Here is a 16,296-nt window from a genome sequence, read left to right on the forward strand (position 1 = left end):
GCGGGTTCGATCCCTGTACGGGCCAAGCTTTTTCTCTACCTTCTCTGGCTGACCGCTTTAATGCTGTGATTTGTCATGGAAATCCTGCTACACAAAACCTTGAGGCCGAAATAGCTCAGTTGGGAGAGCGTTAGACTGAAGATTTAAAGGTCCCTGGTTCGATCCCGGGTTTCGGCATCAAGTGCCAATTCTTAAGGGTTTGTTTAGCCGACTCACTGGGGCTTACCTAACGCTTCCTGTCCGAGTGTCCTTTTCTCCGTGACCCAGTGCGTCAGACGCACAAGCAGAGTGTGGTTCCATGGTGTAATGGTTAGCACTCTGGACTCTGAATCCAGCGATCCGAGTTCAAATCTCGGTGGGACCTGTTGGACGTTTTGGGGTTTCCAAGCAGAACCTTGTCCAAGGGAACAGTGTTTGTTACCCGCAAAACAATCCTCCACCCTTTAAGCCTTTGTAACCAGAGCACTCGGGCTGTAGACAAAAAATGAGTTAATTCAAGCACTTTTTTCTGCTCACCCTGACAGTGGGCCGACAACACACAATGTGCAAAATTTCAGCAACCACAAGCACATTACACGGAAGTAAATTAAACATGTACGAAACCTTAGGATAAATGAAAAATCCATCGAGGTTTTGGCTAAAGGAAACACACAGTTCATGTGTACAGGCCAAAGGAATCATACAGCTCACGTGTACAATCTGACAATGAAATGCAATAAAAATACCTTAACACAAATGACAGGAAGACAAATGAACATTAAAAGAAAATGATTCCAATTTTAAATGGCACCAACAAAATGCTCTTGAAATGTAAAGCTCCATGTTGCTTTGTGAAGTAACATCCGTATAGGAGACGTTCATGTGTGTGCTCAGGTGCCATACTGAGGACCGACACTGGGACCTGCTGGCTTTTTGAGGCAAAATGTAAGATCAGGAGGAAAAGTGAATCCCTTTTCTGCAAGTGTGAACCGCAAAAGCACCCAAGGAGAGGGCACGCCTCGGGTCTGTAACATCAGAGCAATTAGCAACAAATCACAGTCACGTGGAGAATGCGGGCATCGATCCCGCTACCTCTCGCATGCTAAGCGAGCGCTCTACCAGAGCGCTCTACCATTTGAGCTAATTCCCCTTGGGCCCAACGCAAGACTGCTTTGGCTTTTTCCAAGCTGGCTGCTACGTGGTGGAAAATTGTTTCCCAGTGGGACGGTGGGGTTCCTCGATCGGCTCGTTGGTCTAGGGGTATGATTCTCGCTTAGGGTGCGAGAGGTCCCGGGTTCAAATCCCGGACGAGCCCACCTTTAAATTTGCCTCTCAGAGCTTTAACACACAACACCGCTGTGTATGGCAATCCGGGCAGTAGAGGAATGTCAACGAGAAACCCGTGAAGGACGTCAGAGACCCCTCAGAGGCGCCTCTGCCTTTGGGATTTCCAGTTAGATACCGTGTCCGAGGCGGTCTGGGTTTGCAATCCCCTAGACGATCCCCCTACCCTTTATGCTTTCTACCAGAGAGGGCATGCTGTTTTAACAAACGATGAGTTAATTTCAAGCAACACAATTGACTCAACCCGAAAAATGAACCAGGCTATTCGTCTTACTCCCTCCTGGCCAGGAAAGGCACACCATCCTGTCTACTGGGCCTGGCTAGGTAACCCTTATGTGCCTGGAGCTATGAGAGTTAAATATAGAACCAGGCTAGTGATGCATGGTGTCCAAATTAGTTTACGGATGATTCATCAGAATTTTCTCCCAATCTAAAATCAACACTTGGAAAATGTGATAAAGACATGGCTTCTTAGATGTTTCTTGACGTTACAAAGTACACTAAGTATTGAGATTCCCCTACTAATAAAGATGTTTGGGGCAACACAGTGGCCGTCACAGACAGAGCACTGTTGTCTCACAGCAAGAAGGTCCCCTGTTCAAGCCCTGGCAGGGTCAGGAAGCCTTTCTGTGTGGAGTTTACATGTTCCCCTTGAGTCAACGTGGAATTTCTCTAGGCACTGCGTTATTTGGTTTCCTTTCACGGTACAAAAACTATACCCACCTTGATCTATACACAGACACATACCGAGGGAAGGACAATTTGACATCTCCAAGTCGCCTAACCTGCATTTCTGATGTTGCCAATAACCAGTTCTCACCATGAATATAGCCATATATGCTGAAATGACGTTAAGAATAAATTAACATGTTTAACTATTCCAGATTTTCCAAACAAAAAAATATTAATGCTAAACAATACAGACCTTGTCACAGTATTTTGTTTCCTTATATGTTGCAGCAGTTTTTCAAAAAGGGCTTTTCCTGTGCTGAAATGACTGTGACCCTGGGAACTGGTGACTGTGTTGTGGTTACGTGTTTCGGAGCGGCATAGCAACAAAGCAGCACACCTTGGCTCGTTGGTCTAGGGGTATGATTCTCGCTTTGGGTGCGAGAGGTCCCGGGTTCAAATCCCGGACGAGCCCGTCCCTCGGTTTGCTGCTTGTTGCTGCTGCACTGTGAAACAATCATGTCAGTCTTGGCAGGGACATGCGCAGTTCCACGCAGCATACCGTGGCCGGTTAGCTCAGTTGGTTAGAGCGTGGTGCTAATAACGCCAAGGTTGCGGGTTCGATCCCCGTACGGGCCAAGCTTTTTCTCTACCTTCTCTGGCTGACCGCTTTAATGCTGTGATTTGTCATGGAAATCCTGCTACACGAAACCTTGAGGCCGAAATAGCTCAGTTGGGAGAGCGTTAGACTGAAGATCTAAAGGTCCCTGGTTCGATCCCGGGTTTTGGCATCAAGTGCCAATTCTTAAGGGTTTGTTTAGCCGACTCACTGGGGCTTACCTAACGCTTCCTGTCCGAGTGTCCTTTTCTCCGTGACCCAGTGCGTCAGACGCACAAGCAGAGTGTGGTTCCATGGTGTAATGGTTAGCACTCTGGACTCTGAATCCAGCGATCCGAGTTCAAATCTCAGTGGGACCTGTTGGACGTTTTGGGGTTTCCAAGCAGAACCTTGTCCAAGGGAACAGTGTTTGTTACCCGCAAAACAATCCCCCGCCCTTTAAGCCTTTGTAACCAGAGCACTCGGGCTGTAGACAAAAAATGAGTTAATTCAAGCACTTTTTTCTGCTCACCCTGACGGTGGGCCGACAACACACAATGTGCAAAACTTCAGCAACCACAAGCACATTACAAGGAAGTAAATTAAACATGTACGAAACCTTAGGATAAATGAAAAATCCATCGAGGTTTTGGCTAAAGGAAACACACAGTTCATGTGTACAGGCCAAAGGAATCATACAGCTCACGTGTACAAACTGACAATGAAATGCAATAAAAATACCTTAACACAAATGACAGGAAGACAAATGAACATTAAAAGAAAATGATTCCAATTTTAAATGGCACCAACAAAATGCTCTTGAAATGTAAAGCTCCATGTTGCTTTGTGAAGTAACATCCGTATAGGAGACGTTCATGTGTGTGCTCAGGTGCCATACTGAGGACCGACACTGGGACCTGCTGGCTTTTTGAGGCAAAATGTATGATCAGGAGGAAAAGTGAATCCCTTTTCTGCAAGTGTGAACCGCAAAAGCACCCAAGGAGAGGGCACGCCTCGGGTCTGTAACATCAGAGCAATTAGCAACAAATCACAGTCACGTGGAGAATGCGGGCATCGATCCCGCTACCTCTCGCATGCTAAGCGAGCGCTCTACCATTTGAGCTAATTCCCCTTGGGCCCAACGCAAGACTGCTTTGGCTTTTTCCAAGCTGGCTGCTACGTGGTGGAAAATTGTTTCCCAGTGGGACGGTGGGGTTCCTCGATCGGCTCGTTGGTCTAGGGGTATGATTCTCGCTTAGGGTGCGAGAGGTCCCGGGTTCAAATCCTGGACGAGCCCACCTTTAAATTTGCCTCTCAGAGCTTTAACACACAACACCGCTGTGTATGGCAATCCGGGCAGTAGAGGAATGTCAACGAGAAACCCGTGAAGGACGTCAGAGACCCCTCAGAGGCGCCTCTGCCTTTGGGATTTCCAGTTAGATACCGTGTCCGAGGCGGTCTGGGTTTGCAATCCCCTAGACGATCCCCCTACCCTTTATGCTTTCTACCAGAGAGGGCATGCTGTTTTAACAAACGATGAGTTAATTTCAAGCAACACAATTGACTCAACCCGAAAAATGAACCAGGCTATTCGTCTTACTCCCTCCTGGCCAGGAAAGGCACACCATCCTGTCTACTGGGCCTGGCTAGGTAACCCTGATGTGCCTGGAGCTATGAGAGTTAAATATAGAACCAGGCTAGTGATGCATGGTGTCCAAATTAGTTTACGGATGATTCATCAGAATTTTCTCCCAATCTAAAATCAACACTTGGAAAATGTGATAAAGACATGGCTTCTTAGATGTTTCTTGACGTTACAACGTACACTAAGTATTGGGATTCCCTTTCTAATAAAGATGTTTGGGGCAACACAGTGGCCATCACAAACAGAGCACTGTTGTCTCACAGCAAGAAGGTCCCCTGTTCAAGCCCTGGCAGGGTCAGGAAGCCTTTCTGTGTGGAGTTTACATGTTCCCCTTGAGTCAACGTGGAATTTCTCTAGGCACTGCGTTATTTGGTTTCCTTTCACGGTACAAAAACTATACCCACCTTGATCTATACACAGACACATACCGAGGGAAGGACAATTTGACATCTCCAAGTCGCCTAACCTGCATTTCTGATGTTGCCAATAACCAGTTCTCACCATGAATATAGCCATATATGCTGAAATGACGTTAAGAATAAATTAACATGTTTAACTATTCCAGATTTTCCAAACAAAAAAATATTAATGCTATACAATACAGACCTTGTCACAGTATTTTGTTTCCTTATATGTTGCAGCAGTTTTTCAAAAAGGGCTTTTCCTGTGCTGAAATGACTGTGACCCTGGGAACTGGTGACTGTGTTGTGGTTACGTGTTTCGGAGCGGCATAGCAACGAGGCAGCACGCCTTGGCTCGTTGGTCTAGGGGTATGATTCTCGCTTTGGGTGCGAGAGGTCCCGGGTTCAAATCCCGGACGAGCCCGTCCCTCGGTTTGCTGCTTGTTGCTGCGGCACTGTGAAACAATCATGTCAGTCTTGGCAGGGACATGCGCAGTTCCACGCAGCATACCGTGGCCGGTTAGCTCAGTTGGTTAGAGCGTGGTGCTAATAACGCCAAGGTCGCGGGTTCGATCCCCGTACGGGCCAAGCTTTTTCTCTACCTTCTCTGGCTGACCGCTTTAATGCTGTGATTTGTCATGGAAATCCTGCTACACGAAACCTTGAGGCCGAAATAGCTCAGTTGGGAGAGCGTTAGACTGAAGATCTAAAGGTCCCTGGTTCGATCCCGGGTTTCGGCATCAAGTGCCAATTCTTAAGGGTTTGTTTAGCCGACTCACTGGGGTTTACCTAACGCTTCCTGTCCGAGTGTCTTTTTCTCCGTGACCCAGTGCGTCAGATGCACAAGCAGAATGTGGTTCCATGGTGTAATGGTTAGCACTCTGGACTCTGAATCCAGCGATCCGAGTTCAAATCTCGGTGGGACCTGTTGGATGTTTTGGGGTTTCCAAGCAGAACCTTGTCCAAGGGAACAGTGTTTGTTATCCGCAAAACAATCCCCCACCCTTTAAGCCTTTGTAACCAGAGCACTCGGGCTGTAGACAAAAAATGAGTTAATTCAAGCACTGTTTTCTGCTCACCCTGACGGTGAGCCGACAACACACAATGTGCAAAATTTCAGCAACCACAAGCACATTACAAGGAAGTAAATTAAACATGCACGAAACCTTAGGATAAATGAAAAATCCATCGAGGTTTTGGCTAAAGGAAACACACAGTTCATGTGTACAGGCCAAAGGAATCATACAGCTCACGTGTACAAACTGACAATGAAATGCAATAAAAATACCTTAACACAAATGACAGGAAGACAAATGAACATTAAAAGAAAATGATTCCAATTTTAAATGGCACCAACAAAATGCTCTTGAAATGTAAAGCTCCATGTTGCTTTGTGAAGTAACATCCGTATAGGAGACGTTCATGTGTGTGCTCAGGTGCCATACTGAGGACCGACACTGGGACCTGCTGGCTTTTTGAGGCAAAATGTATGATCAGGAGGAAAAGTGAATCCCTTTTCTGCAAGTGTGAACCGCAAAAGCACCCAAGGAGAGGGCACGCCTCGGGTCTGTAACATCAGAGCAATTAGCAACAAATCACAGTCACGTGGAGAATGCGGGCATCGATCCCGCTACCTCTCGCATGCTAAGCGAGCGCTCTACCATTTGAGCTAATTCCCCTTGGGCCCAACGCAAGACTGCTTTGGCTTTTTCCAAGCTGGCTGCTACGTGGTGGAAAATTGTTTCCCAGTGGGACGGTGGGGTTCCTCGATCGGCTTGTTGGTCTAGGGGTATGATTCTCGCTTAGGGTGCGAGAGGTCCCGGGCTCAAATCCCGGACGAGCCCGTCCTTCGGTTTGCTGCTTGTTGCTGCTGCACTGTGAAACAATCATGTCAGTCTTGGCAGGGACATGCGCAGTTCCATGCAGCATACCGTGGCCGGTTAGCTCAGTTGGTTAGAGCGTGGTGCTAATAACGCCAAGGTCGCGGGTTCGATCCCCGTACGGGCCAAGCTTTTTCTCTACCTTCTCTGGCTGACCGCTTTAATGCTGTGATTTGTCATGGAAATCCTGCTACACGAAACCTTGAGGCCGAAATAGCTCAGTTGGGAGAGCGTTAGACTGAAGATCTAAAGGCCCCTGGTTCGATCCCGGGTTTCGGCATCAAGTGCCAATTCTTAAGGGTTTGTTTAGCCGACTCACTGGGGTTTACCTAACGCTTCCTGTCCGAGTGTCTTTTTCTTCGTGACCCAGTGCGTCAGATGCACAAGCAGAGTGTGGTTCCATGGTGTAATGGTTAGCACTCTGGACTCTGAATCCAGCGATCCGAGTTCAAATCTCGGTGGGACCTGTTGGATGTTTTGGGGTTTCCAAGCAGAACCTTGTCCAAGGGAACAGTGTTTGTTATCCGCAAAACAATCCCCCACCCTTTAAGCCTTTGTAACCAGAGCACTCGGGCTGTAGACAAAAAATGAGTTAATTCAAGCACTTTTTTCTGCTCACCCTGACGGTGGGCCGACAACACACAATGTGCAAAATTTCAGCAACCACAAGCACATTACAAGGAAGTAAATTAAACATGCACGAAACCTTAGGATAAATGAAAAATCCATCGAGGTTTTGGCTAAAGGAAACACACAGTTCATGTGTACAGGCCAAAGGAATCATACAGCTCACGTGTACAAACTGACAATGAAATGCAATAAAAATACCTTAACACAAATGACAGGAAGACAAATGAACATTAAAAGAAAATGATTCCAATGTTAAATGGCACCAACAAAATGCTCTTGAAATGTAAAGCTCCATGTTGCTTTGTGAAGTAACATCCGTATAGGAGACGTTCATGTGTGTGCTCAGGTGCCATACTGAGGACCGACACTGGGACCTGCTGGCTTTTTGAGGCAAAATGTAAGATCAGGAGGAAAAGTGAATCCCTTTTCTGCAAGTGTGAACCGCAAAAGCACCCAAGGAGAGGACACGCCTCGGGTCTGTAACATCAGAGCAATTAGCAACAAATCACAGTCACGTGGAGAATGCGGGCATCGATCCCGCTACCTCTCGCATGCTAAGCGAGCGCTCTACCATTTGAGCTAATTCCCCTTGGGCCCAACGCAAGACTGCTTTGGCTTTTTCCAAGCTGGCTGCTACGTGGTGGAAAATTGTTTCCCAGTGGGACGGTGGGGTTCCTCGATCGGCTCGTTGGTCTAGGGGTATGATTCTCGCTTAGGGTGCGAGAGGTCCCGGGTTCAAATCCCGGACGAGCCCACCTTTAAATTTGCCTCTCAGAGCTTTAACACACAACACCGCTGTGTATGGCAATCCGGGCAGTAGAGGAATGTCAACGAGAAACCCGTGAAGGACGTCAGAGACCCCTCAGAGGCGCCTCTGCCTTTGGGATTTCCAGTTAGATACCGTGTCCGAGGCGGTCTGGGTTTGCAATCCCCTAGACGATCCCCCTACCCTTTATGCTTTCTACCAGAGAGGGCATGCTGTTTTAACAAACGATGAGTTAATTTCAAGCAACACAATTGACTCAACCCGAAAAATGAACCAGGCTATTTGTCTTACTCCCTCCTGGCAAGGAAAGGCACACCATCCTGTCTACTGGGCCTGGCTAGGTAATCCTGATGTGCCTGGAGCTATGAGAGTTAAATATAGAACCAGGCTAGTGATGCATGGTGTCCAAATTAGTTTACGGATGATTCATCAGAATTTTCTCCCAATCTAAAATCAACACTTGGAAAATGTGATAAAGACATGGCTTCTTAGATGTTTCTTGACGTTACAACGTACACTAAGTATTGGGATTCCCCTTCTAATAAAGATGTTTGGGGCAACACAATGGCCATCACAAACAGAGCACTGTTGTCTCACAGCAAGAAGGTCCCCTGTTCAAGCCCTGGCAGGGTCAGCAAGCCTTTCTGTGTGGAGTTTACATGTTCCCCTTGAGTCAACGTGGAATTTCTCTAGGCACTGCGTTATTTGGTTTCCTTTCACGGTACAAAAACTATACCCACCTTGATCTATACACAGACACATACCGAGGGAAGGACAATTTGACATCTCCAAGTCGCCTAACCTGCATTTCTGATGTTGCCAATAACCAGTTCTCACCATGAATATAGCCATATATGCTGAAATGACGTTAAGAATAAATTAACATGTTTAACTATTGCAGATTTTCCAAACAAAAAAATATTAATGCTATACAATACAGACCTTGTCACAGTATTTTGTTTCCTTATATGTTGCAGCAGTTTTTCAAAAAGGGCTTTTCCTGTGCTGAAATGACTGTGACCCTGGGAACTGGTGACTGTGTTGTGGTTACGTGTTTCGGAGCGGCATAGCAACGAGGCAGCACGCCTTGGCTCGTTGGTCTAGGGGTATGATTCTCGCTTTGGGTGCGAGAGGTCCCGGGTTCAAATCCCGGACGAGCCCGTCCCTCATTTTGCTGCTTGTTGCTGCTGCACTGTGAAACAATCATGTCAGTCTTGGCAGAGACATGCGCAGTTCCACGCAGCATACCGTGGCCGGTTAGCTCAGTTGGTTAGAGCGTGGTGCTAATAACGCCAAGGTCGCGGGTTCGATCCCCGTACGGGCCAAGCTTTTTCTCTACCTTCTCTGGCTGACCGCTTTAATGCTGTGATTTGTCATGGAAATCCTGCTACACGAAACCTTGAGGCCGAAATAGCTCAGTTGGGAGAGCGTTAGACTGAAGATCTAAAGGTCCCTGGTTCGATCCCGGGTTTCGGCATCAAGTGCCAATTCTTAAGGGTTTGTTTAGCCGACTCACTGGGGCTTACCTAACGCTTCCTGTCCGAGTGTCCTTTTCTCCGTGACCCAGTGCGTCAGACGCACAAGCAGAGTGTGGTTCCATGGTGTAATGGTTAGCACTCTGGACTCTGAATCCAGCGATCCGAGTTCAAATCTCAGTGGGACCTGTTGGACGTTTTGGGGTTTCCAAGCAGAACCTTGTCCAAGGGAACAGTGAATGTTACCAGCAAAACAATCCCCCGCCCTTTAAGCCTTTGTAACCAGAGCACTCGGGCTGTAGACAAAAAATGAGTTAATTCAAGCAACATTGAGCACTTTTTTCTGCTCACCCTGACGGTGGGCCGACAACACACAATGTGCAAAATTTCAGCAACCACAAGCACATTACACGGAAGTAAATTAAACATGTACGAAACCTTAGGATAAATGAAAAATCCATCGAGGTTTTGGCTAAAGGAAACACACAGTTCATGTGTACAGGCCAAAGGAATCATACAGCTCACGTGTACAATCTGACAATGAAATGCAATAAAAATACCTTAACACAAATGACAGGAAGACAAATGAACATTAAAAGAAAATGATTCCAATTTTAAATGGCACCAACAAAATGCTCTTGAAATGTAAAGCTCCATGTTGCTTTGTGAAGTAACATCCGTATAGGAGACGTTCATGTGTGTGCTCAGGTGCCATACTGAGGACCGACACTGGGACCTGCTGGCTTTTTGAGGCAAAATGTAAGATCAGGAGGAAAAGTGAATCCCTTTTCTGCAAGTGTGAACCGCAAAAGCACCCAAGGAGAGGGCACGCCTCGGGTCTGTAACATCAGAGCAATTAGCAACAAATCACAGTCACGTGGAGAATGCGGGCATCGATCCCGCTACCTCTCGCATGCTAAGCGAGCGCTCTACCATTTGAGCTAATTCCCCTTGGGCCCAACGCAAGACTGCTTTGGCTTTTTCCAAGCTGGCTGCTACGTGGTGGAAAATTGTTTCCCAGTGGGACGGTGGGGTTCCTCGATCGGCTCGTTGGTCTAGGGGTATGATTCTCGCTTAGGGTGCGAGAGGTCCCGGGTTCAAATCCCGGACGAGCCCACCTTTAAATTTGCCTCTCAGAGCTTTAACACACAACACCGCTGTGTATGGCAATCCGGGCAGTAGAGGAATGTCAACGAGAAACCCGTGAAGGACGTCAGAGACCCCTCAGAGGCGCCTCTGCCTTTGGGATTTCCAGTTAGATACCGTGTCCGAGGCGGTCTGGGTTTGCAATCCCCTAGACGATCCCCCTACCCTTTATGCTTTCTACCAGAGAGGGCATGCTGTTTTAACAAACGATGAGTTAATTTCAAGCAACACAATTGACTCAACCCGAAAAATGAACCAGGCTATTCGTCTTACTCCCTCCTGGCAAGGAAAGGCACACCATCCTGTCTACTGGGCCTGGCTAGGTAATCCTGATGTGCCTGGAGCTATGAGAGTTAAATATAGAACCAGGCTAGTGATGCATGGTGTCCAAATTAGTTTACGGATGATTCATCAGAATTTTCTCCCAATCTAAAATCAACACTTGGAAAATGTGATAAAGACATGGCTTCTTAGATGTTTCTTGACGTTACAACGTACACTAAGTATTGGGATTCCCCTTCTAATAAAGATGTTTGGGGCAACACAATGGCCATCACAAACAGAGCACTGTTGTCTCACAGCAAGAAGGTCCCCTGTTCAAGCCCTGGCAGGGTCAGCAAGCCTTTCTGTGTGGAGTTTACATGTTCCCCTTGAGTCAACGTGGAATTTCTCTAGGCACTGCGTTATTTGGTTTCCTTTCACGGTACAAAAACTATACCCACCTTGATCTATACACAGACACATACCGAGGGAAGGACAATTTGACATCTCCAAGTCGCCTAACCTGCATTTCTGATGTTGCCAATAACCAGTTCTCACCATGAATATAGCCATATATGCTGAAATGACGTTAAGAATAAATTAACATGTTTAACTATTGCAGATTTTCCAAACAAAAAAATATTAATGCTATACAATACAGACCTTGTCACAGTATTTTGTTTCCTTATATGTTGCAGCAGTTTTTCAAAAAGGGCTTTTCCTGTGCTGAAATGACTGTGACCCTGGGAACTGGTGACTGTGTTGTGGTTACGTGTTTCGGAGCGGCATAGCAACGAGGCAGCACGCCTTGGCTCGTTGGTCTAGGGGTATGATTCTCGCTTTGGGTGCGAGAGGTCCCGGGTTCAAATCCCGGACGAGCCCGTCCCTCATTTTGCTGCTTGTTGCTGCTGCACTGTGAAACAATCATGTCAGTCTTGGCAGAGACATGCGCAGTTCCACGCAGCATACCGTGGCCGGTTAGCTCAGTTGGTTAGAGCGTGGTGCTAATAACGCCAAGGTCGCGGGTTCGATCCCCGTACGGGCCAAGCTTTTTCTCTACCTTCTCTGGCTGACCGCTTTAATGCTGTGATTTGTCATGGAAATCCTGCTACACGAAACCTTGAGGCCGAAATAGCTCAGTTGGGAGAGCGTTAGACTGAAGATCTAAAGGTCCCTGGTTCGATCCCGGGTTTCGGCATCAAGTGCCAATTCTTAAGGGTTTGTTTAGCCGACTCACTGGGGCTTACCTAACGCTTCCTGTCCGAGTGTCCTTTTCTCCGTGACCCAGTGCGTCAGACGCACAAGCAGAGTGTGGTTCCATGGTGTAATGGTTAGCACTCTGGACTCTGAATCCAGCGATCCGAGTTCAAATCTCAGTGGGACCTGTTGGACGTTTTGGGGTTTCCAAGCAGAACCTTGTCCAAGGGAACAGTGAATGTTACCAGCAAAACAATCCCCCGCCCTTTAAGCCTTTGTAACCAGAGCACTCGGGCTGTAGACAAAAAATGAGTTAATTCAAGCAACATTGAGCACTTTTTTCTGCTCACCCTGACGGTGGGCCGACAACACACAATGTGCAAAATTTCAGCAACCACAAGCACATTACACGGAAGTAAATTAAACATGTACGAAACCTTAGGATAAATGAAAAATCCATCGAGGTTTTGGCTAAAGGAAACACACAGTTCATGTGTACAGGCCAAAGGAATCATACAGCTCACGTGTACAATCTGACAATGAAATGCAATAAAAATACCTTAACACAAATGACAGGAAGACAAATGAACATTAAAAGAAAATGATTCCAATTTTAAATGGCACCAACAAAATGCTCTTGAAATGTAAAGCTCCATGTTGCTTTGTGAAGTAACATCCGTATAGGAGACGTTCATGTGTGTGCTCAGGTGCCATACTGAGGACCGACACTGGGACCTGCTGGCTTTTTGAGGCAAAATGTAAGATCAGGAGGAAAAGTGAATCCCTTTTCTGCAAGTGTGAACCGCAAAAGCACCCAAGGAGAGGGCACGCCTCGGGTCTGTAACATCAGAGCAATTAGCAACAAATCACAGTCACGTGGAGAATGCGGGCATCGATCCCGCTACCTCTCGCATGCTAAGCGAGCGCTCTACCATTTGAGCTAATTCCCCTTGGGCCCAACGCAAGACTGCTTTGGCTTTTTCCAAGCTGGCTGCTACGTGGTGGAAAATTGTTTCCCAGTGGGACGGTGGGGTTCCTCGATCGGCTCGTTGGTCTAGGGGTATGATTCTCGCTTAGGGTGCGAGAGGTCCCGGGTTCAAATCCCGGACGAGCCCACCTTTAAATTTGCCTCTCAGAGCTTTAACACACAACACCGCTGTGTATGGCAATCCGGGCAGTAGAGGAATGTCAACGAGAAACCCGTGAAGGACGTCAGAGACCCCTCAGAGGCGCCTCTGCCTTTGGGATTTCCAGTTAGATACCATGTCCGAGGCGGTCTGGGTTTGCAATCCCCTAGACGATCCCCCTACCCTTTATGCTTTCTACCAGAGAGGGCATGCTGTTTTAACAAACGATGAGTTAATTTCAAGCAACACAATTGACTCAACCCGAAAAATGAACCAGGCTATTCGTCTTACTCCCTCCTGGCCAGGAAAGGCACACCATCCTGTCTACTGGGCCTGGCTAGGTAACCCTGATGTGCCTGGAGCTATGAGAGTTAAATATAGAACCAGGCTAGTGATGCATGGTGTCCAAATTAGTTTACGGATGATTCATCAGAATTTTCTCCCAATCTAAAATCAACACTTGGAAAATGTGATAAAGACATGGCTTCTTAGATGTTTCTTGACGTTACAACGTACACTAAGTATTGGGATTCCCCTTCTAATAAAGATGTTTGGGGCAACACAGTGGCCATCACAGACAGAGCACTGTTGTCTCACAGCAAGAAGGTCCCCTGTTCAAGCCCTGGCAGGGTCAGGAAGCCTTTCTGTGTGGAGTTTACATGTTCCCCTTGAGTCAACGTGGAATTTCTCTAGGCACTGCGTTATTTGGTTTCCTTTCACGGTACAAAAACTATACCCACCTTGATCTATACACAGACACATACCGAGGGAAGGACAATTTGACATCTCCAAGTCGCCTAACCTGCATTTCTGATGTTGCCAATAACCAGTTCTCACCATGAATATAGCCATATATGCTGAAATGACGTTAAGAATAAATTAACATGTTTAACTATTCCAGATTTTCCAAACAAAAAAATATTAATGCTAAACAATACAGACCTTGTCACAGTATTTTGTTTCCTTATATGTTGCAGCAGTTTTTCAAAAAGGGCTTTTCCTGTGCTGAAATGACTGTGACCCTGGGAACTGGTGACTGTGTTGTGGTTACGTGTTTCGGAGCGGCATAGCAACAAAGCAGCACACCTTGGCTCGTTGGTCTAGGGGTATGATTCTCGCTTTGGGTGCGAGAGGTCCCGGGTTCAAATCCCGGACGAGCCCGTCCCTCGGTTTGCTGCTTGTTGCTGCTGCACTGTGAAACAATCATGTCAGTCTTGGCAGGGACATGCGCAGTTCCACGCAGCATACCGTGGCCGGTTAGCTCAGTTGGTTAGAGCGTGGTGCTAATAACGCCAAGGTTGCGGGTTCGATCCCCGTACGGGCCAAGCTTTTTCTCTACCTTCTCTGGCTGACCGCTTTAATGCTGTGATTTGTCATGGAAATCCTGCTACACGAAACCTTGAGGCCGAAATAGCTCAGTTGGGAGAGCGTTAGACTGAAGATCTAAAGGTCCCTGGTTCGATCCCGGGTTTTGGCATCAAGTGCCAATTCTTAAGGGTTTGTTTAGCCGACTCACTGGGGCTTACCTAACGCTTCCTGTCCGAGTGTCCTTTTCTCCGTGACCCACGGAGTGTGGTTCCATGGTGTAATGGTTAGCACTCTGGACTCTGAATCCAGCGATCCGAGTTCAAATCTCGGTGGGACCTGTTGGATGTTTTGGGGTTTCCAAGCAGAACCTTGTCCAAGGGAACAGTGTTTGTTATCCGCAAAACAATCCCCCACCCTTTAAGCCTTTGTAACCAGAGCACTCGGGCTGTAGACAAAAAATGAGTTAATTCAAGCACTGTTTTCTGCTCACCCTGACGGTGAGCCGACAACACACAATGTGCAAAATTTCAGCAACCACAAGCACATTACAAGGAAGTAAATTAAACATGTACGAAACCTTAGGATAAATGAAAAATCCATCGAGGTTTTGGCTAAAGGAAACACACAGTTCATGTGTACAGGCCAAAGGAATCATACAGCTCACGTGTACAAACTGACAATGAAATGCAATAAAAATACCTTAACACAAATGACAGGAAGACAAATGAACATTAAAAGAAAATGATTCCAATTTTAAATGGCACCAACAAAATGCTCTTGAAATGTAAAGCTCCATGTTGCTTTGTGAAGTAACATCCGTATAGGAGACGTTCATGTGTGTGCTCAGGTGCCATACTGAGGACCGACACTGGGACCTGCTGGCTTTTTGAGGCAAAATGTATGATCAGGAGGAAAAGTGAATCCCTTTTCTGCAAGTGTGAACCGCAAAAGCACCCAAGGAGAGGGCACGCCTCGGGTCTGTAACATCAGAGCAATTAGCAACAAATCACAGTCACGTGGAGAATGCGGGCATCGATCCCGCTACCTCTCGCATGCTAAGCGAGCGCTCTACCATTTGAGCTAATTCCCCTTGGGCCCAACGCAAGACTGCTTTGGCTTTTTCCAAGCTGGCTGCTACGTGGTGGAAAATTGTTTCCCAGTGGGACGGTGGGGTTCCTCGATCGGCTTGTTGGTCTAGGGGTATGATTCTCGCTTAGGGTGCGAGAGGTCCCGGGCTCAAATCCCGGACGAGCCCGTCCTTCGGTTTGCTGCTTGTTGCTGCTGCACTGTGAAACAATCATGTCAGTCTTGGCAGGGACATGCGCAGTTCCATGCAGCATACCGTGGCCGGTTAGCTCAGTTGGTTAGAGCGTGGTGCTAATAACGCCAAGGTCGCGGGTTCGATCCCCGTACGGGCCAAGCTTTTTCTCTACCTTCTCTGGCTGACCGCTTTAATGCTGTGATTTGTCATGGAAATCCTGCTACACGAAACCTTGAGGCCGAAATAGCTCAGTTGGGAGAGCGTTAGACTGAAGATCTAAAGGCCCCTGGTTCGATCCCGGGTTTCGGCATCAAGTGCCAATTCTTAAGGGTTTGTTTAGCCGACTCACTGGGGTTTACCTAACGCTTCCTGTCCGAGTGTCTTTTTCTCCGTGACCCAGTGCGTCAGATGCACAAGCAGAGTGTGGTTCCATGGTGTAATGGTTAGCACTCTGGACTCTGAATCCAGCGATCCGAGTTCAAATCTCGGTGGGACCTGTTGGATGTTTTGGGGTTTCCAAGCAGAACCTTGTCCAAGGGAACAGTGTTTGTTATCCGCAAAACAATCCCCCACCCTTTAAGCCTTTGTAACCAGAGCACTCGGGCTGTA

At 47.2% G+C, this 16,296-nt stretch overlaps 42 non-coding genes across 42 annotated transcripts in view; 36 read left to right on the forward strand and 6 right to left on the reverse strand.

The window, feature by feature from the left end:
• The window catches only part of trnai-aau (transfer RNA isoleucine (anticodon AAU)), a 74-nt gene extending 49 nt beyond the window's left edge, over positions 1 to 25 (forward strand). The window contains exon 1 of the tRNA in view: positions 1 to 25. This exon is cut by the window's left edge and continues 49 nt beyond it. This is a non-coding gene — a tRNA (tRNA-Ile).
• Positions 26 to 104: 79 nt separating this feature from the next.
• On the forward strand, positions 105 to 177 carry trnaf-gaa (transfer RNA phenylalanine (anticodon GAA)). Its single transcript has one exon. It is a non-coding gene; the product is annotated as a tRNA-Phe (tRNA).
• Positions 178 to 292: 115 nt separating this feature from the next.
• trnaq-cug (transfer RNA glutamine (anticodon CUG)) lies at positions 293 to 364 on the forward strand. The gene has a single exon. It is a non-coding gene; the product is annotated as a tRNA-Gln (tRNA).
• Positions 365 to 1,222: 858 nt separating this feature from the next.
• On the forward strand, positions 1,223 to 1,294 carry trnap-agg (transfer RNA proline (anticodon AGG)). The gene has a single exon. It is a non-coding gene; the product is annotated as a tRNA-Pro (tRNA).
• Positions 1,295 to 2,395: 1,101 nt separating this feature from the next.
• On the forward strand, positions 2,396 to 2,467 carry trnap-ugg (transfer RNA proline (anticodon UGG)). The gene has a single exon. It is a non-coding gene; the product is annotated as a tRNA-Pro (tRNA).
• A 90-nt stretch (positions 2,468 to 2,557) lies between these two features.
• trnai-aau (transfer RNA isoleucine (anticodon AAU)) lies at positions 2,558 to 2,631 on the forward strand. Its single transcript has one exon. It is a non-coding gene; the product is annotated as a tRNA-Ile (tRNA).
• Positions 2,632 to 2,710: 79 nt separating this feature from the next.
• trnaf-gaa (transfer RNA phenylalanine (anticodon GAA)) lies at positions 2,711 to 2,783 on the forward strand. The gene has a single exon. It is a non-coding gene; the product is annotated as a tRNA-Phe (tRNA).
• A 115-nt stretch (positions 2,784 to 2,898) lies between these two features.
• On the forward strand, positions 2,899 to 2,970 carry trnaq-cug (transfer RNA glutamine (anticodon CUG)). The gene has a single exon. It is a non-coding gene; the product is annotated as a tRNA-Gln (tRNA).
• Positions 2,971 to 3,649: 679 nt separating this feature from the next.
• trnaa-agc (transfer RNA alanine (anticodon AGC)) lies at positions 3,650 to 3,722 on the reverse strand. Its single transcript has one exon. It is a non-coding gene; the product is annotated as a tRNA-Ala (tRNA).
• Positions 3,723 to 3,815: 93 nt separating this feature from the next.
• On the forward strand, positions 3,816 to 3,887 carry trnap-agg (transfer RNA proline (anticodon AGG)). Its single transcript has one exon. It is a non-coding gene; the product is annotated as a tRNA-Pro (tRNA).
• A 1,101-nt stretch (positions 3,888 to 4,988) lies between these two features.
• trnap-ugg (transfer RNA proline (anticodon UGG)) lies at positions 4,989 to 5,060 on the forward strand. The gene has a single exon. It is a non-coding gene; the product is annotated as a tRNA-Pro (tRNA).
• Positions 5,061 to 5,150: 90 nt separating this feature from the next.
• Positions 5,151 to 5,224, forward strand: trnai-aau (transfer RNA isoleucine (anticodon AAU)). The gene has a single exon. It is a non-coding gene; the product is annotated as a tRNA-Ile (tRNA).
• Positions 5,225 to 5,303: 79 nt separating this feature from the next.
• Positions 5,304 to 5,376, forward strand: trnaf-gaa (transfer RNA phenylalanine (anticodon GAA)). The gene has a single exon. It is a non-coding gene; the product is annotated as a tRNA-Phe (tRNA).
• Positions 5,377 to 5,491: 115 nt separating this feature from the next.
• trnaq-cug (transfer RNA glutamine (anticodon CUG)) lies at positions 5,492 to 5,563 on the forward strand. The gene has a single exon. It is a non-coding gene; the product is annotated as a tRNA-Gln (tRNA).
• Positions 5,564 to 6,242: 679 nt separating this feature from the next.
• trnaa-agc (transfer RNA alanine (anticodon AGC)) lies at positions 6,243 to 6,315 on the reverse strand. Its single transcript has one exon. It is a non-coding gene; the product is annotated as a tRNA-Ala (tRNA).
• A 93-nt stretch (positions 6,316 to 6,408) lies between these two features.
• Positions 6,409 to 6,480, forward strand: trnap-agg (transfer RNA proline (anticodon AGG)). Its single transcript has one exon. It is a non-coding gene; the product is annotated as a tRNA-Pro (tRNA).
• Positions 6,481 to 6,570: 90 nt separating this feature from the next.
• On the forward strand, positions 6,571 to 6,644 carry trnai-aau (transfer RNA isoleucine (anticodon AAU)). The gene has a single exon. It is a non-coding gene; the product is annotated as a tRNA-Ile (tRNA).
• Positions 6,645 to 6,723: 79 nt separating this feature from the next.
• On the forward strand, positions 6,724 to 6,796 carry trnaf-gaa (transfer RNA phenylalanine (anticodon GAA)). Its single transcript has one exon. It is a non-coding gene; the product is annotated as a tRNA-Phe (tRNA).
• A 115-nt stretch (positions 6,797 to 6,911) lies between these two features.
• On the forward strand, positions 6,912 to 6,983 carry trnaq-cug (transfer RNA glutamine (anticodon CUG)). The gene has a single exon. It is a non-coding gene; the product is annotated as a tRNA-Gln (tRNA).
• Positions 6,984 to 7,662: 679 nt separating this feature from the next.
• Positions 7,663 to 7,735, reverse strand: trnaa-agc (transfer RNA alanine (anticodon AGC)). The gene has a single exon. It is a non-coding gene; the product is annotated as a tRNA-Ala (tRNA).
• Positions 7,736 to 7,828: 93 nt separating this feature from the next.
• trnap-agg (transfer RNA proline (anticodon AGG)) lies at positions 7,829 to 7,900 on the forward strand. Its single transcript has one exon. It is a non-coding gene; the product is annotated as a tRNA-Pro (tRNA).
• Positions 7,901 to 9,001: 1,101 nt separating this feature from the next.
• trnap-ugg (transfer RNA proline (anticodon UGG)) lies at positions 9,002 to 9,073 on the forward strand. The gene has a single exon. It is a non-coding gene; the product is annotated as a tRNA-Pro (tRNA).
• Positions 9,074 to 9,163: 90 nt separating this feature from the next.
• trnai-aau (transfer RNA isoleucine (anticodon AAU)) lies at positions 9,164 to 9,237 on the forward strand. The gene has a single exon. It is a non-coding gene; the product is annotated as a tRNA-Ile (tRNA).
• A 79-nt stretch (positions 9,238 to 9,316) lies between these two features.
• On the forward strand, positions 9,317 to 9,389 carry trnaf-gaa (transfer RNA phenylalanine (anticodon GAA)). Its single transcript has one exon. It is a non-coding gene; the product is annotated as a tRNA-Phe (tRNA).
• A 115-nt stretch (positions 9,390 to 9,504) lies between these two features.
• trnaq-cug (transfer RNA glutamine (anticodon CUG)) lies at positions 9,505 to 9,576 on the forward strand. Its single transcript has one exon. It is a non-coding gene; the product is annotated as a tRNA-Gln (tRNA).
• A 689-nt stretch (positions 9,577 to 10,265) lies between these two features.
• trnaa-agc (transfer RNA alanine (anticodon AGC)) lies at positions 10,266 to 10,338 on the reverse strand. Its single transcript has one exon. It is a non-coding gene; the product is annotated as a tRNA-Ala (tRNA).
• Positions 10,339 to 10,431: 93 nt separating this feature from the next.
• trnap-agg (transfer RNA proline (anticodon AGG)) lies at positions 10,432 to 10,503 on the forward strand. The gene has a single exon. It is a non-coding gene; the product is annotated as a tRNA-Pro (tRNA).
• Positions 10,504 to 11,604: 1,101 nt separating this feature from the next.
• trnap-ugg (transfer RNA proline (anticodon UGG)) lies at positions 11,605 to 11,676 on the forward strand. The gene has a single exon. It is a non-coding gene; the product is annotated as a tRNA-Pro (tRNA).
• Positions 11,677 to 11,766: 90 nt separating this feature from the next.
• trnai-aau (transfer RNA isoleucine (anticodon AAU)) lies at positions 11,767 to 11,840 on the forward strand. The gene has a single exon. It is a non-coding gene; the product is annotated as a tRNA-Ile (tRNA).
• Positions 11,841 to 11,919: 79 nt separating this feature from the next.
• On the forward strand, positions 11,920 to 11,992 carry trnaf-gaa (transfer RNA phenylalanine (anticodon GAA)). Its single transcript has one exon. It is a non-coding gene; the product is annotated as a tRNA-Phe (tRNA).
• Positions 11,993 to 12,107: 115 nt separating this feature from the next.
• trnaq-cug (transfer RNA glutamine (anticodon CUG)) lies at positions 12,108 to 12,179 on the forward strand. The gene has a single exon. It is a non-coding gene; the product is annotated as a tRNA-Gln (tRNA).
• Positions 12,180 to 12,868: 689 nt separating this feature from the next.
• Positions 12,869 to 12,941, reverse strand: trnaa-agc (transfer RNA alanine (anticodon AGC)). Its single transcript has one exon. It is a non-coding gene; the product is annotated as a tRNA-Ala (tRNA).
• A 93-nt stretch (positions 12,942 to 13,034) lies between these two features.
• Positions 13,035 to 13,106, forward strand: trnap-agg (transfer RNA proline (anticodon AGG)). The gene has a single exon. It is a non-coding gene; the product is annotated as a tRNA-Pro (tRNA).
• A 1,101-nt stretch (positions 13,107 to 14,207) lies between these two features.
• On the forward strand, positions 14,208 to 14,279 carry trnap-ugg (transfer RNA proline (anticodon UGG)). Its single transcript has one exon. It is a non-coding gene; the product is annotated as a tRNA-Pro (tRNA).
• A 90-nt stretch (positions 14,280 to 14,369) lies between these two features.
• On the forward strand, positions 14,370 to 14,443 carry trnai-aau (transfer RNA isoleucine (anticodon AAU)). Its single transcript has one exon. It is a non-coding gene; the product is annotated as a tRNA-Ile (tRNA).
• A 79-nt stretch (positions 14,444 to 14,522) lies between these two features.
• On the forward strand, positions 14,523 to 14,595 carry trnaf-gaa (transfer RNA phenylalanine (anticodon GAA)). The gene has a single exon. It is a non-coding gene; the product is annotated as a tRNA-Phe (tRNA).
• Positions 14,596 to 14,692: 97 nt separating this feature from the next.
• trnaq-cug (transfer RNA glutamine (anticodon CUG)) lies at positions 14,693 to 14,764 on the forward strand. The gene has a single exon. It is a non-coding gene; the product is annotated as a tRNA-Gln (tRNA).
• Positions 14,765 to 15,443: 679 nt separating this feature from the next.
• trnaa-agc (transfer RNA alanine (anticodon AGC)) lies at positions 15,444 to 15,516 on the reverse strand. Its single transcript has one exon. It is a non-coding gene; the product is annotated as a tRNA-Ala (tRNA).
• Positions 15,517 to 15,609: 93 nt separating this feature from the next.
• trnap-agg (transfer RNA proline (anticodon AGG)) lies at positions 15,610 to 15,681 on the forward strand. Its single transcript has one exon. It is a non-coding gene; the product is annotated as a tRNA-Pro (tRNA).
• A 90-nt stretch (positions 15,682 to 15,771) lies between these two features.
• trnai-aau (transfer RNA isoleucine (anticodon AAU)) lies at positions 15,772 to 15,845 on the forward strand. Its single transcript has one exon. It is a non-coding gene; the product is annotated as a tRNA-Ile (tRNA).
• Positions 15,846 to 15,924: 79 nt separating this feature from the next.
• trnaf-gaa (transfer RNA phenylalanine (anticodon GAA)) lies at positions 15,925 to 15,997 on the forward strand. Its single transcript has one exon. It is a non-coding gene; the product is annotated as a tRNA-Phe (tRNA).
• A 115-nt stretch (positions 15,998 to 16,112) lies between these two features.
• trnaq-cug (transfer RNA glutamine (anticodon CUG)) lies at positions 16,113 to 16,184 on the forward strand. The gene has a single exon. It is a non-coding gene; the product is annotated as a tRNA-Gln (tRNA).
• Positions 16,185 to 16,296: the final 112 nt, after the last annotated feature.

Source organism: Paramisgurnus dabryanus, chromosome 19 (genome assembly GCF_030506205.2).
Source record: "Paramisgurnus dabryanus chromosome 19, PD_genome_1.1, whole genome shotgun sequence".
Taxonomy (NCBI): Eukaryota; Metazoa; Chordata; class Actinopteri; order Cypriniformes; family Cobitidae; genus Paramisgurnus; species Paramisgurnus dabryanus.